This window comes from Mandrillus leucophaeus, unplaced genomic scaffold, assembly GCF_000951045.1.
Source record: "Mandrillus leucophaeus isolate KB7577 unplaced genomic scaffold, Mleu.le_1.0 Scaffold75, whole genome shotgun sequence".
Taxonomy (NCBI): Eukaryota; Metazoa; Chordata; class Mammalia; order Primates; family Cercopithecidae; genus Mandrillus; species Mandrillus leucophaeus.
The window spans coordinates 3202797-3213980 of NW_012108141.1; the positions used below are offsets into that span (position 1 = coordinate 3202797).

General features: G+C 40.3%; 1 pseudogene across 1 annotated transcript; it reads left to right on the forward strand.

Annotated features, from left to right (window-relative positions):
• Window positions 1–8988: 8988 nt before the first annotated feature.
• On the forward strand, window positions 8989–9835 carry LOC105529128 (annotated as a pseudogene). Its single transcript, XR_001004457.1, has one exon. The product of XR_001004457.1 is annotated as a chromobox protein homolog 3 pseudogene (transcript).
• The last annotated feature ends 1349 nt before the right edge of the window (window positions 9836–11184 follow it).

An 11184-nucleotide genomic window follows, 5' to 3' on the forward strand; every position in this document is an offset into this window, starting at 1 on the left:
AAAAAAAAAAAAAAAAAAAAAGTGCTGGCATCTGAGTACTACTCAAGGCAGTGGCATCAGGCCATACTAGAAGTCATTGTATTTTGTTACTAGTGCAGTGGCAGTAAAAACAAAATTTTAAGAATGTGCTTGGCAAGGCGTGGTGACTAATGTCTGTAATCCCAGCACTTTGGGAGGCCGAGGTAGGCAGATCACCTGAGGTAAAGAGTTCAAGACCAGCCTGGCCGACAGGGCAAAACACCGTCTCCACTAAAAATACAAAAATCAGTTGAGTGTGGTGGCATGTGCCGGTAATACCAGTTACTTGGGAGGCTGAAGCATGAGAATTGCTTGAACTCTGGAGGCAGAGGTCGCAGTGAGCTGAGATCACGTCACTGCACTCCAGCCTGGGCAACAGAGGGAGAGTCTGTCTCGCACACAAAAATAGAATGTCCTTGATTTCTAAGCAGAAGAAAGGTCCTATAAGAAGAGCAAACAAACAAACAAATAAATGAATAATTGTAAGCCAAAGCAAAAACTTTTTTTTTTTTTTTGAGACAGAGTCTTGCTCTGTCACACAGGCTGGAGTGCAGTGTGATTTCAATTCACTGCAACCTGCAACTCCCAGGTTTAAGTGATTGTCGCACCTCAGCCTCCCGAGTAACTGGGATTATAGGCACCCACCACCGTGCCTGGCTAATGTTTGTATTTTTAGTAGAAACAGGATTTCACCATGTTGGCCATAAATCTGCTCGCCTAAGGCAAAAATATTGTTTTTTTAAGTAGAAAGAAAGAAAGAAAAAATATCCATTATGGAGACATAAAATTACTGATTTTATAAATCTCGACCTTGGTTACACATTTAAAAGTATTCTATGTAAAAAAAATGGAAAGTCTGGGGAGGCCGAGGACGGGGGCGTGGATCACCTGAGGTCAGGGATTCGAGACCAGTCTGGCCAACATGATAAAACCCCGTCTCTACTAAAAATACAAAAAATTAGCTGGGCGTAGTAGCGAACGCCTGTAATCCCAGCTACTCAGGAGGCTGAGGCAGAAGAATTGCTTGAACCTGGGAGGCAGAGGTTGCAGTGAGCTAAGATCCCGCTACTACACTCCAGCCTGGGCAATAAAAGCAAAACTCCATCTCAAAAAAAAAAAAGGAAGTCTGCATAACGCGCGTCTGCTACATACAGTCATACAATAGCTGTTGCCAGGAAAAGCGCTTTTGCAATTGTTTGAGACACAAGCTGAACTAGCTGCTGCTTTCACGGAATATTATTTTCATTTGTGAGAATGGCTGGCACAAAAATTGGCTGTTGAGACTTGAGTATTTGGCAGACATCATCTCAAAAGTACATGAAGTGAGCCTATCACTTCAAGGAAAAAAACTTGAAATAATACAGTATTTATTGCCCATGTTAAAATTTGAGTGAAAATTGGAGTTTTGGAAAACTTGTGCCCACCACTAAGAGCCTGATAGTTTGTCAATACTTTTAACACTTTGCTGTTGAGATCAGTGGTGATATTAGTGGATATAATGTTTTATATTATCTAATGAAGTATGTCAACGTTTGGAAGATCTGTACAGCTCAGTGAACCAATATATTGCAGATGACTTTGTAAAGTCTTATTTTGTAAAACAATGCATGAGTAAAAAGAGCCACTCAAAATGCAATGCAAGATAGACCAGTGGATCTCATTGTAACAGGGTTATTAAAGTTCACTGTATGGTTTCAGATTCCACATTATAATTAACCTTTAAGTAACTACTACTTTTTGAGTTTTAGTGTGTCAAAGAAAAATTTCCACAATTATCTGAAAAGGCCACTAAAATTACACATTCTTCCCTCTTCTTTCTTTTTTGTTTTTCTGGCGTAAAGATATGCATATTTAGGCCGGGCGCGGCGGCTCATGCCTGTAATCCCAGCACTTTGGGAGGCTGAGGCGGGTGGATCACCTGAGGTCAGGAGTTCGAGACCAGCCTGGCCAACATGGTGAAACCCTGTCTCTATTAAAAAATACAAAAATTAGCCAGGCATGGTGGTAGGTACCTGTAATCTCAGCTACTTGGGAGGATGAGGCAGGAGAATCGCTTGAACCCAGGAGGCAGAGGTTGCAGTGAGCCGAGATCACGCCATTGTACTCTAGCCTGGGGGACAAGAGCAAGACTTGGTCTCAAAGAAAAAAAAAAGAAGAAGAAGATCTATATATTTAGAATTAGCCAGCCATAATCAGTTTAGATGATCTCAATTACGTTGGTAACATCCAAAGCACTGCAATCAGGAGCCAGTTGAATATATGCCTTCTTCCCACCATCAGGCATGATCGGGGTGTTAACTTTGGCCACACCAGTGCCATAGAGCTTCTTTATAGACTGTTTGAGGTGGTGCTTGTGGGCTTTCATTGTGGTTCATCCAGAGTGAACGCAAGTGTGGTGTTGTCCTCTAGCTTCTTCATGGCGGACTCAGTGGTCAGTGGGAACTTGATGATGGCAGAGTGGTCAAGCTTGTTTCTCCTCGGGGTGCTCTTCCAAGGATATTTGGGCTGCCTTCAGAGTTGCAGTGATTTGGGCTGTCAGAAGGAGGTTGATGTGCAGATCTTCTTTCTTTGTGGCTGTGGATGCCTCTCAGCACCGCCTTCTTGGCCTTCAAAGCCTTCGCTTTGGCTTTGGCTTTAGGAGGGGCGGGAGCTTCCTTCTTCACCTTCAGCAACATCTTGTGAAAAGGGCCACTCCTCCGTTTTCTAACAATATCTGTGTGGGGCCAGATTTTCTTCATATATTGAAATAAAAATACATATCACAACAGCATAAATGCAGAAGTAGACATGAGAACCCAGTTATCTTTTTTCATTTTTTGAGACGAGGCCTCACTCTGTCACCCAGGCTGGAGGGCAGGGGTGTGAACATGGCTCACTGCAGCCTTGACCTCCTGGGCTCAAGCGATCCTCCCACACCAGCCTCCTGAGTAGCTGGGACTACAGGTACACACCACCATGCCTGGCTAATTAAAAATAATTTCTTCATAGACATAGAGATCTCACTGTGTTGCCCAGGCTGGTCTTGAGCTCCTGGCCTCAAGTCCTCCTACCTTGGCCTCCCAAAGCGCTGAATGAGCCACCTCACCCAGCCCAGTTGTCTTGTATTATTCCAGATATTAAAAAAAGATGTACCAAAATGTAAAACAATGTTTCTCTTCTTTTTTCTTGGAAAATATAGTTATGTTTTATAAAAATATGTTATTTATGTTAACAAGCAGTGGGGTTATTATTATTTTAATAAAACTAATTTTTAAAATTTTAAGAATTTCTCAGTTCTGATTTTAAATGCTGTAAATATATACTATTTACATAATCTAAAGCTTTTTGAGGTCCTCAGTGGCATTTAAGAAGTGAGGCAGTGGTGTGCGGGAGCTGGCTGGTCCTGCTCACAAAAGCCAATCATATGCATCTCTTTCCAACTCTGCATTCAACGACATCATATTGGTGCCTTGAAACTGGTCACAGGGATGTATTTACAAAACAGAAAACAGAAATGCTATGAATCAGAGCTTTTTTAAAAAGTTGCTTATTAAACATAGACCAGTATGTCACTCTGTAAAAGAATCCTGAAATCAAAATGTTGGTGAAACACTGGTCTACTGGCTACCTCTATTTCTCTCCTCTGTCTCCTACCCACAGGGAATCTTCCTGAATCATTCTTTCATTTGTTCAATAAATATTCATTGAGTATCTCTATTTTCTAGGCATTACACTGGGAAATGGAGATGAGAAGATGAATAATTTAGGAATGTATTTGTGATTATAGAGTTCTTTGTTTAGCAGGGACGTGTGATAATGGTTGTGCTAGAAGTTGTTAATGGTAGTATACTAGGAGAGAAATTTCCAACCTAGACCAGGGCATGGGGGCAGAGGAGGGACTCCTAGGGGGGTGTCTGTATCAATTAGCATCCAATCAGGAGATAGAAACCACACTAAGATAATTTAAAGGAGGAAATTGTTCACCAGGTACAAAGTTGTTAACCAGGTAACCAAAAAGACAAAAGGAAAACACTAAGTTATTATTGGAAGTAGCAATTGCAGGAAGCAGCTGCCACACTGAGGCTGGTGGAATAAAGACACTGGAATGACTAAAATTTAGAAGCTTGAGTACAGTCCCATGGAGCTGAAATTCGGATACCAGAAGATGAGGCACTGCTCACCTGGTACTGTTGTCTCTGAGGTAGGACAAAATGAGGATGGTTCTGCAACTACAGGAAAAACTGCAAACTGAGTTAAGCTGCTGCTATGAGAGAAAATAATGTGTCTACTAGTGTGAAGAAATAATGCTATAGTAAGGCTCACAGGCATAAAAAGCAGGGATAGAGAAAACATGTAAGAAGTCCCTTTACCCTCCTCCCCGCCTTCAGTATCCTTCTAGAACACTCTTAACAGCAGTGCCTAACAGGAAGCCAGCTGGCAAAGCAGAAATGTGGTTTGAAGAGTTCCTGAACCAGCATTATCATGCAGAGTTCAGAAGGGTGCATTTTCAGCTGAAAGATAATGGCTTGGTAACTGACAAAGTCTATCTCTTGGCTACTCAGCATCCATATTTACCCAACTATATGTATTCAATCTTCTAACCACCAACAAAAAGAACTTTACATTTCCACCCAAGATTCAACTATCCTATATATGAATGAAGACATTTTTACCTTCTCCCAAAATGAAAAGATACAAAGTGCTAATACTCATTGAATCAATTTCTGGGATACAGTCATGCCACCCATCTCTGTAGCATGTCAGTTACTCCTCAAATTCAGTCACAGTCTCACCTGAATGTTCTTCTACTAAAGACTAATTTGTACCGTTAACCTCTAGACAAATTTGTTTAAAATAATAAGGGAAAGAAGGACAGAGGGAAATAGTTTCTCTCTCTCTTTCTAGACACACACACACACACACACACATACACACACACAAATACATATATAGTAAGCAAGGATGAAAATATCCAAAGCTTTTTTATAACTGACCACAAGACCATAGTTGATATTTATCATTTCTCTCTTCCTTTCTATGTTTCATTTGTCCTCAGGTAGCACCTCAGCTTATTGGAGTTCTTTGCTCAGTAGTGTGATCCAAACTTTCAATACTGGAGTATATGAATATTCAGTTGTCCCTAACAGTTTTAAAATTGCTATAGTTTTATATTAAATTTCATTATTGTACATGGAAATACTAAGAGGTTCCTCAGAGAATCCCAGACATAGTTTCTCCCTGGTCCCAGACACAGTCCACAGAACCTTCATTGTGTAGCAGCAACTCAGTTCTTCCTCAGTAATTTGGAGGCAATCATCCCAGCCCAAAAGGGCCAGGTGTCAGTCTCAACTTTCAATTCAGTGCAGACATTGTTGTGTTTCCTGGCAAAAATATTCTGCCATTGGGAACCAAGACCTCCAAAAACCAACAGAAATGAAAAATTGTAAGTATGAAAGGCAAAACTTCTGTGAGTGGTCATGAGGTGGAATATTTGAAGATATCTATTCCCACTACCCTCTTGATTCTTGGACCATTGTATTTTGGTAATAGAAGAGACAGCATCACCTATTGGTTGCTGATTCAAAGTGTATTTCAATCTAACAGAACTCCATTCCTCAACTGGCATTGCAAGGAGTTCAAGAGGAAATTCCTCCATTCAATTAAGCCAACTGCTTCTGGATGGTGGGGGTCTATGGTAAGATCAGCAAATTCCATGGGAATGAGCCCATTGCTGCACTTCTTTGGCTGTGAAATGAATTCTTTGATTAGGAGCAATGTTGGAATGCCATAATGGTAAATAAAGCATTCTGAAAGTCCACAAATGGTTATATTTGCAAAAGCACCACAAACAAGGTAAGCAAATTCATATCCAAAACACATGTCTATTCTAGTGGGGACAAATCTCTGCCTCCTCTATAATACAGGGATCCACTGTCATCAGTCTGTGCTTGGTAGCTGGCTGGTCTTCTAGGGAATAGTGCTATACTGGGGGCTCAGTGCTGTTATTCTCTGCTGTTGGTCCTTTAAGCACTCCTCAGTAACAGTAGCCAGGTCAGCCTGTGATGTTAAGCCTGTGAATGGCCTCCATTCTTGATCCTGTGACCACTTTATACATGGGTTCATTCAGTGGGCTGTATGATGGCTGGTGAAAGAGGCTGAGTGATATATAAGAATATGACACTTTTTCTACACTATTATTGAGCACTTCCTCTATAGCAGATACTCTTTGGAGGGCATTCACGTGAAATATAAGTGTCTTCATGCTGTACCCATTATGAGAGACGTATCCACACACTTCTTTCCCAGGCCTCTTCTTACCAATATTCAAATCCTATTCTTATCAAGTCCCTGAACATCCAGCCAAGCTCTAAGAAACTGCCCATGAATCAGAGTAAGTCCATACTTATAGCTATTTCTGAGTTCAGACAAAGTGGATAACCAAGTGTATTTTTTTAAGTTCTGGGCTTGGGTGTATTTTACATTACCACCATCCAGAGACACTCCTGAGTGGAAGTGTGCTACTGCACTGTCCACTCCAGTTTGCCCCAGAATACTGTCTTACCATCTGTAAATACAGCCTGAACTTCCTCCTTACTCAACTGGTAATAAGAAACTTCCTAGTGAGGCCACAGGTATGGATTGAAGGAGAAGGGCCAGGAGTTGATGTTGAAGGAGTAAAGCCATCTACTTAGGTAACTTAGTTGGGTCTTCTGGATGTGTGCGAGGTCAATCTCTTTTATACTATTTCTACTTGGTGGTAGATTGCTTCTGTGCGCACTTGACTTTATGCAGCCAACTTTTATGGCTAGGAAGGGCATACAATTCATAATGGAAAACTCAGGCGACACGTAAGGCATTCAGTATGAGTATCGAGCTGGAGCTGTTTCTGGAAAGGAGAATGGTTATCTTGAGAAGAGTCATAGATTGGCTTCAAAACCCTGAGTTTTACATTATGATTCTCCAATTGTTGTTTGGCAGAGACTTCCTGCAACATCCTACTTGCCACAGACATGCCAAGTATCATTGCATCTACTGGGTTATAAAGAAGAGCAATTTACACTTCAGTCTATACTTGCTCTGGTCCCCCTCAGAACTGGCGGCTTTATTGATTTAATACGATTACTTGTAAATGGGAATTGAAGTAGCTCACTCGAATGTAGGAGATATTACCTCTAAAATCCAAATGGGTCTACCTAGCGTTTTTTCTCTACTGGGGGACTTGCAAGGTGCAGCAACTTATCTTTCACTCCGGTGGCAATATTTTGAGATGTTCCATACCATGTGACCCCCAGGAATTTCATCGAGGTAATGAGTTTCTGAATTTTCATGGGGGTTTATTTCCTATTCTCTCATTCACATGGGTCTTATTAAATCATCTAAAATACTTGCCACTTCCTGTTCAGGTCCTGATCAGATCCAATCAACATAACGGTATCAATGCAGTGGACTAGTGTGATTTTGTGTGAACTGTCAAGGTTATCATAATCTCTGGAGATTATATTATGGCAGAACATAGGATTGTTGATATAGTTCTTAGGCTACTTCAGGTAAAAACAAACTGTTTCTGGTGGTCCTTGCAAACTAGTATGGAAACAGAAGTATTTGAAAGTCAATAATGGCATACTAAGTGCCAGGGACTCTTGATTTGTTCCAGAAATGAGGTGACATCTAAATATCAACTGCAGTTGGAGTCACCTAATAAAGTTTTTGATAACATGTGGTTATTCTCTAGGATCCCTCCAACCTTTGTACAGGCTGATGAGGCAAATTGAATGGGGAGTGAGAGGTATGACTACCCTTGCTTTTTGTCACATCTTTAATGGTGAACCTAATCTCTGAAGTTCCATCAGGGATAAGGTATTACTTGTGGTTTCCAATACTGGTAAGGGCAGGAATTTCCACGGGCTTCCACTTGACTCATTTTTACCATAATGGCCCTCAATGGGTAAAGATTCAATGAGACCACTGCAGAACATGCAACAGAATTCTCCTGCCTCTGAGTTATCCCACCTGAGTAAGGAGAGAGCTGCCTTATGTGTCCACTCCCTCAATTACTGGCTGAGGGCTGTTCTCACATATAGGAGGAATAGAATCTGGAGGCCAGAGAGAAACCGAACAGGGCACCTGCAGCATCTGATATAGTTATTTGGATGGGGAGGTTTCTGAGTTCTACTTTTAACACATTGAGAAGTTAATGACATCTAGCAGGCTGTTGGATTAGTGAGTCTGAAATTGAGGAAAGAGAGTTCTAGCTCTTCCCCTAAATTCCCATGGCTCTGTGCTTAGCTCTGTCATAGCATTTACTATGCTTTACTTGAATGACCTACTTATGTGCTTGCCTTTTGACCAGAATGGAAAGGGGCAGTATCTTTTTTTGTTGTTGCTTTTCTGAAGTGCCCATTCTGGGGCCTGCCACACAATAGTTGCTCATTAAGTGAAGTGCATGTTTTCCTCCTCACCAATATTCCTGTGCTGTTTTAGAAAACTCTTCCAGAAATGGTACAGTAACAGCTAATATATAACGAAGAGAGCATCAGCTGCATTTGGACACTGGCCCTGTGCCTAGTTACCTTTGGGCAGTGGGGAAAATACTCTTCCCAGGGAAAGCTGGAGTGGTTGGAGCCTATAATTAACATATAGTGTGTATGCTAATATTATATGTCCTATACTAGGATACAATGCAATGTACATGCATTTAATTGATTGTCTTGCACTCTAAAAGAATGCTAAGTCATTTATTGACACCACATGCAATTCCTAAAACTCAAAAATTGACTGATAGTATTCATACAGAGTTTACGTTATTTCCTGAGAATAAAAACAATGAATTACTAACAGTAAGGCAAAACAGGCCAGGCACAGTAGCTCACACCTGTAATCCCAACACTTTGGGAACCTGAGGTGGGCAGATCACCTGAGGTCGGGAGTTTGAGACCAGCCTGGCCAACAAGGGGAAACCCCATCTCTACTAAAAATACAAAATATTGACGCTGCAGACCTGCGACCCAGAGCACCTCGGAGGCGGTGAATAATAGCTCTTCAAGTCTGCAATAAAAAATGGCCTCCAATAAAACTACATTGCAAAAAATGGGAAAAAAAAAAAAAAAACCCAGAATGGAAAGAGTAAAAAAGTTGAAGAGGCAGAGCCAGAAGAATTTGTGGTGGAAAAAGTACTAGATCGACGTGTAGTGAATGGGGAAAGTGGAATATTTCCTGAAGTGGAAGGGATTTACAGATGCTGACAATACTTGGGAACCTGAAGAAAATTTAGATTGTCCAGAGTTGATCGAAGCATTTCTTAACTCTCAGAAAGCTGGCAAAGAAAAAGATGGTACAAAAAGAAAATCTTTATCTGACAGTGAATCTGATGACAGCAAATCATAGAAGAAAAGAGATGCTGCTGACAAACCAAGAGGATTTGCCAGAGGTCTTCATCCTGAAAGAATAATTGATGCCACAGACAGCAGTGGAGAATTGATGTTTCTTATGAAATGGAAAGATGAGGCAGACTTGGTGCTAGTGAAAGAGGCAAATATGAAGTGTCGTGAAATTGTAATTGCTTTTTATGAAGAGAGACTAACTTGGCATTCTTGTCCAGAAGATGAAGCTCAATAATTGTTCACATTGTGTATATATATATATATATAAAATTTGGGTCTTGGATTTTGATTTACTAGTGTGACGAAATAACTACATCCTAATGAAAATCAAGTTTGATATGTTTGTTTTGAAAGTAGCATTGGAAGAGTTGTTGGGAATTTTTTTTGCATCCACAGCACTGGTTACTTTGAACAAATAAATAAAAGCTTTCTGTAGTTGCTTCCTTTATCAGAAAAGAAAAAAAATACAAAAAATTAGCTGGGCATGGTCGCAGGCACCTGTAATCCCAGTTACTAGGGAGGCTGAGGTAGGAGAATTGCTTTAACCCAGGAGGTGGAGGTTCCAGTGAGCTGAGACCATGCCACCGCACTCTAGCCTGGGTGACAGAGTGAAACTCCATCTCAAAAAAAAAAAAAAGAAAAGAAAAAAAAAGAAAAAGAAAACCCAGTAAGACAAAGTATATGAATCATACTGTTTCTTATAAATAGGAAATTGATTATCACAACAAACCCGTATATGAAAGAAAATGCAGTTTGGTCTGAAATAGAATTTCAGTGTATATTTTAGAGTCATTAAAACCTAATGATCAAGTTCCTTCAGTAGCATTAACAAATAAACAGGTGTTTGATTCCCAGTACTTGTGCAACTGGTTGGGATAAGATCAGAAGTTACCATAGTTCAGTGGCTTCTGAGAACATACAGCACTCTACACTTACAAAGAAATAAAACAATAACTGCTTGGTTTACATTATTATTGCTCAATATGCTACATACTATAATTCATCAAAAATATTTATACTTTTCAATTGAGTATCCTGAGGTTTTTGTTTTGTTTCATTTTGTTTTAAATGGAATCACCGGAAGGTTAGCATAATTTGGAGCCAGAATTGCCCACACAGCTGTCAGGTTTCCTGGGCACATTGCAGGTCTGAATTTGGGTCATAAACAGCTTGGAGATTTCTGACCTCAGGGGCTGTAGGGGAAATCGAATTAAGCCTGTGAGAGGTAGCACATAGCTTTCCTCCATGGTGACCCACTTTGTTCACCTCTCAGGACAAAAAAGGAAAAGACAGCTGGGTGGCAACAGCCAAAGCCATCTGTTGTAGAAATGGGCACAGAGTTCAGATTTGCAAGGACAGGGCAATATAAAAACAAAAGCAAAGAGAAAGAAATAGGTAATTACTGAAATGTCCTTGTAAGAAATAAACAGGCAATGTTAATTCTTATCCAAACATTTTATGAATGTAATATTCATCAACTGTTATTGATGCTGATCCTTGGGCTTGGCAACAACATTCTTGGTATGCAAAATTTGTTTATATAGCTTGTGTGCAGGTTGGTTCATCCAATTACCTAATAAGGACAAGGTTCAGTTTTCATATTGGCCAGTTAGCTCTGTACAGAGAAAAGCTCTGCTGCTTTGCTCTAGCTTGTATGCTATCCAATTCAGGTCTCTTCTAAGCACGGGTTTTGATCATGTGAATAGTTTGGAATACACTGTTACAATTATTGGAAGAACAACTTAAAACAATGTTTTCTTTTATATGGGTAAGAAGATAAGTGACAATAAGAAATACTAGTTACCCT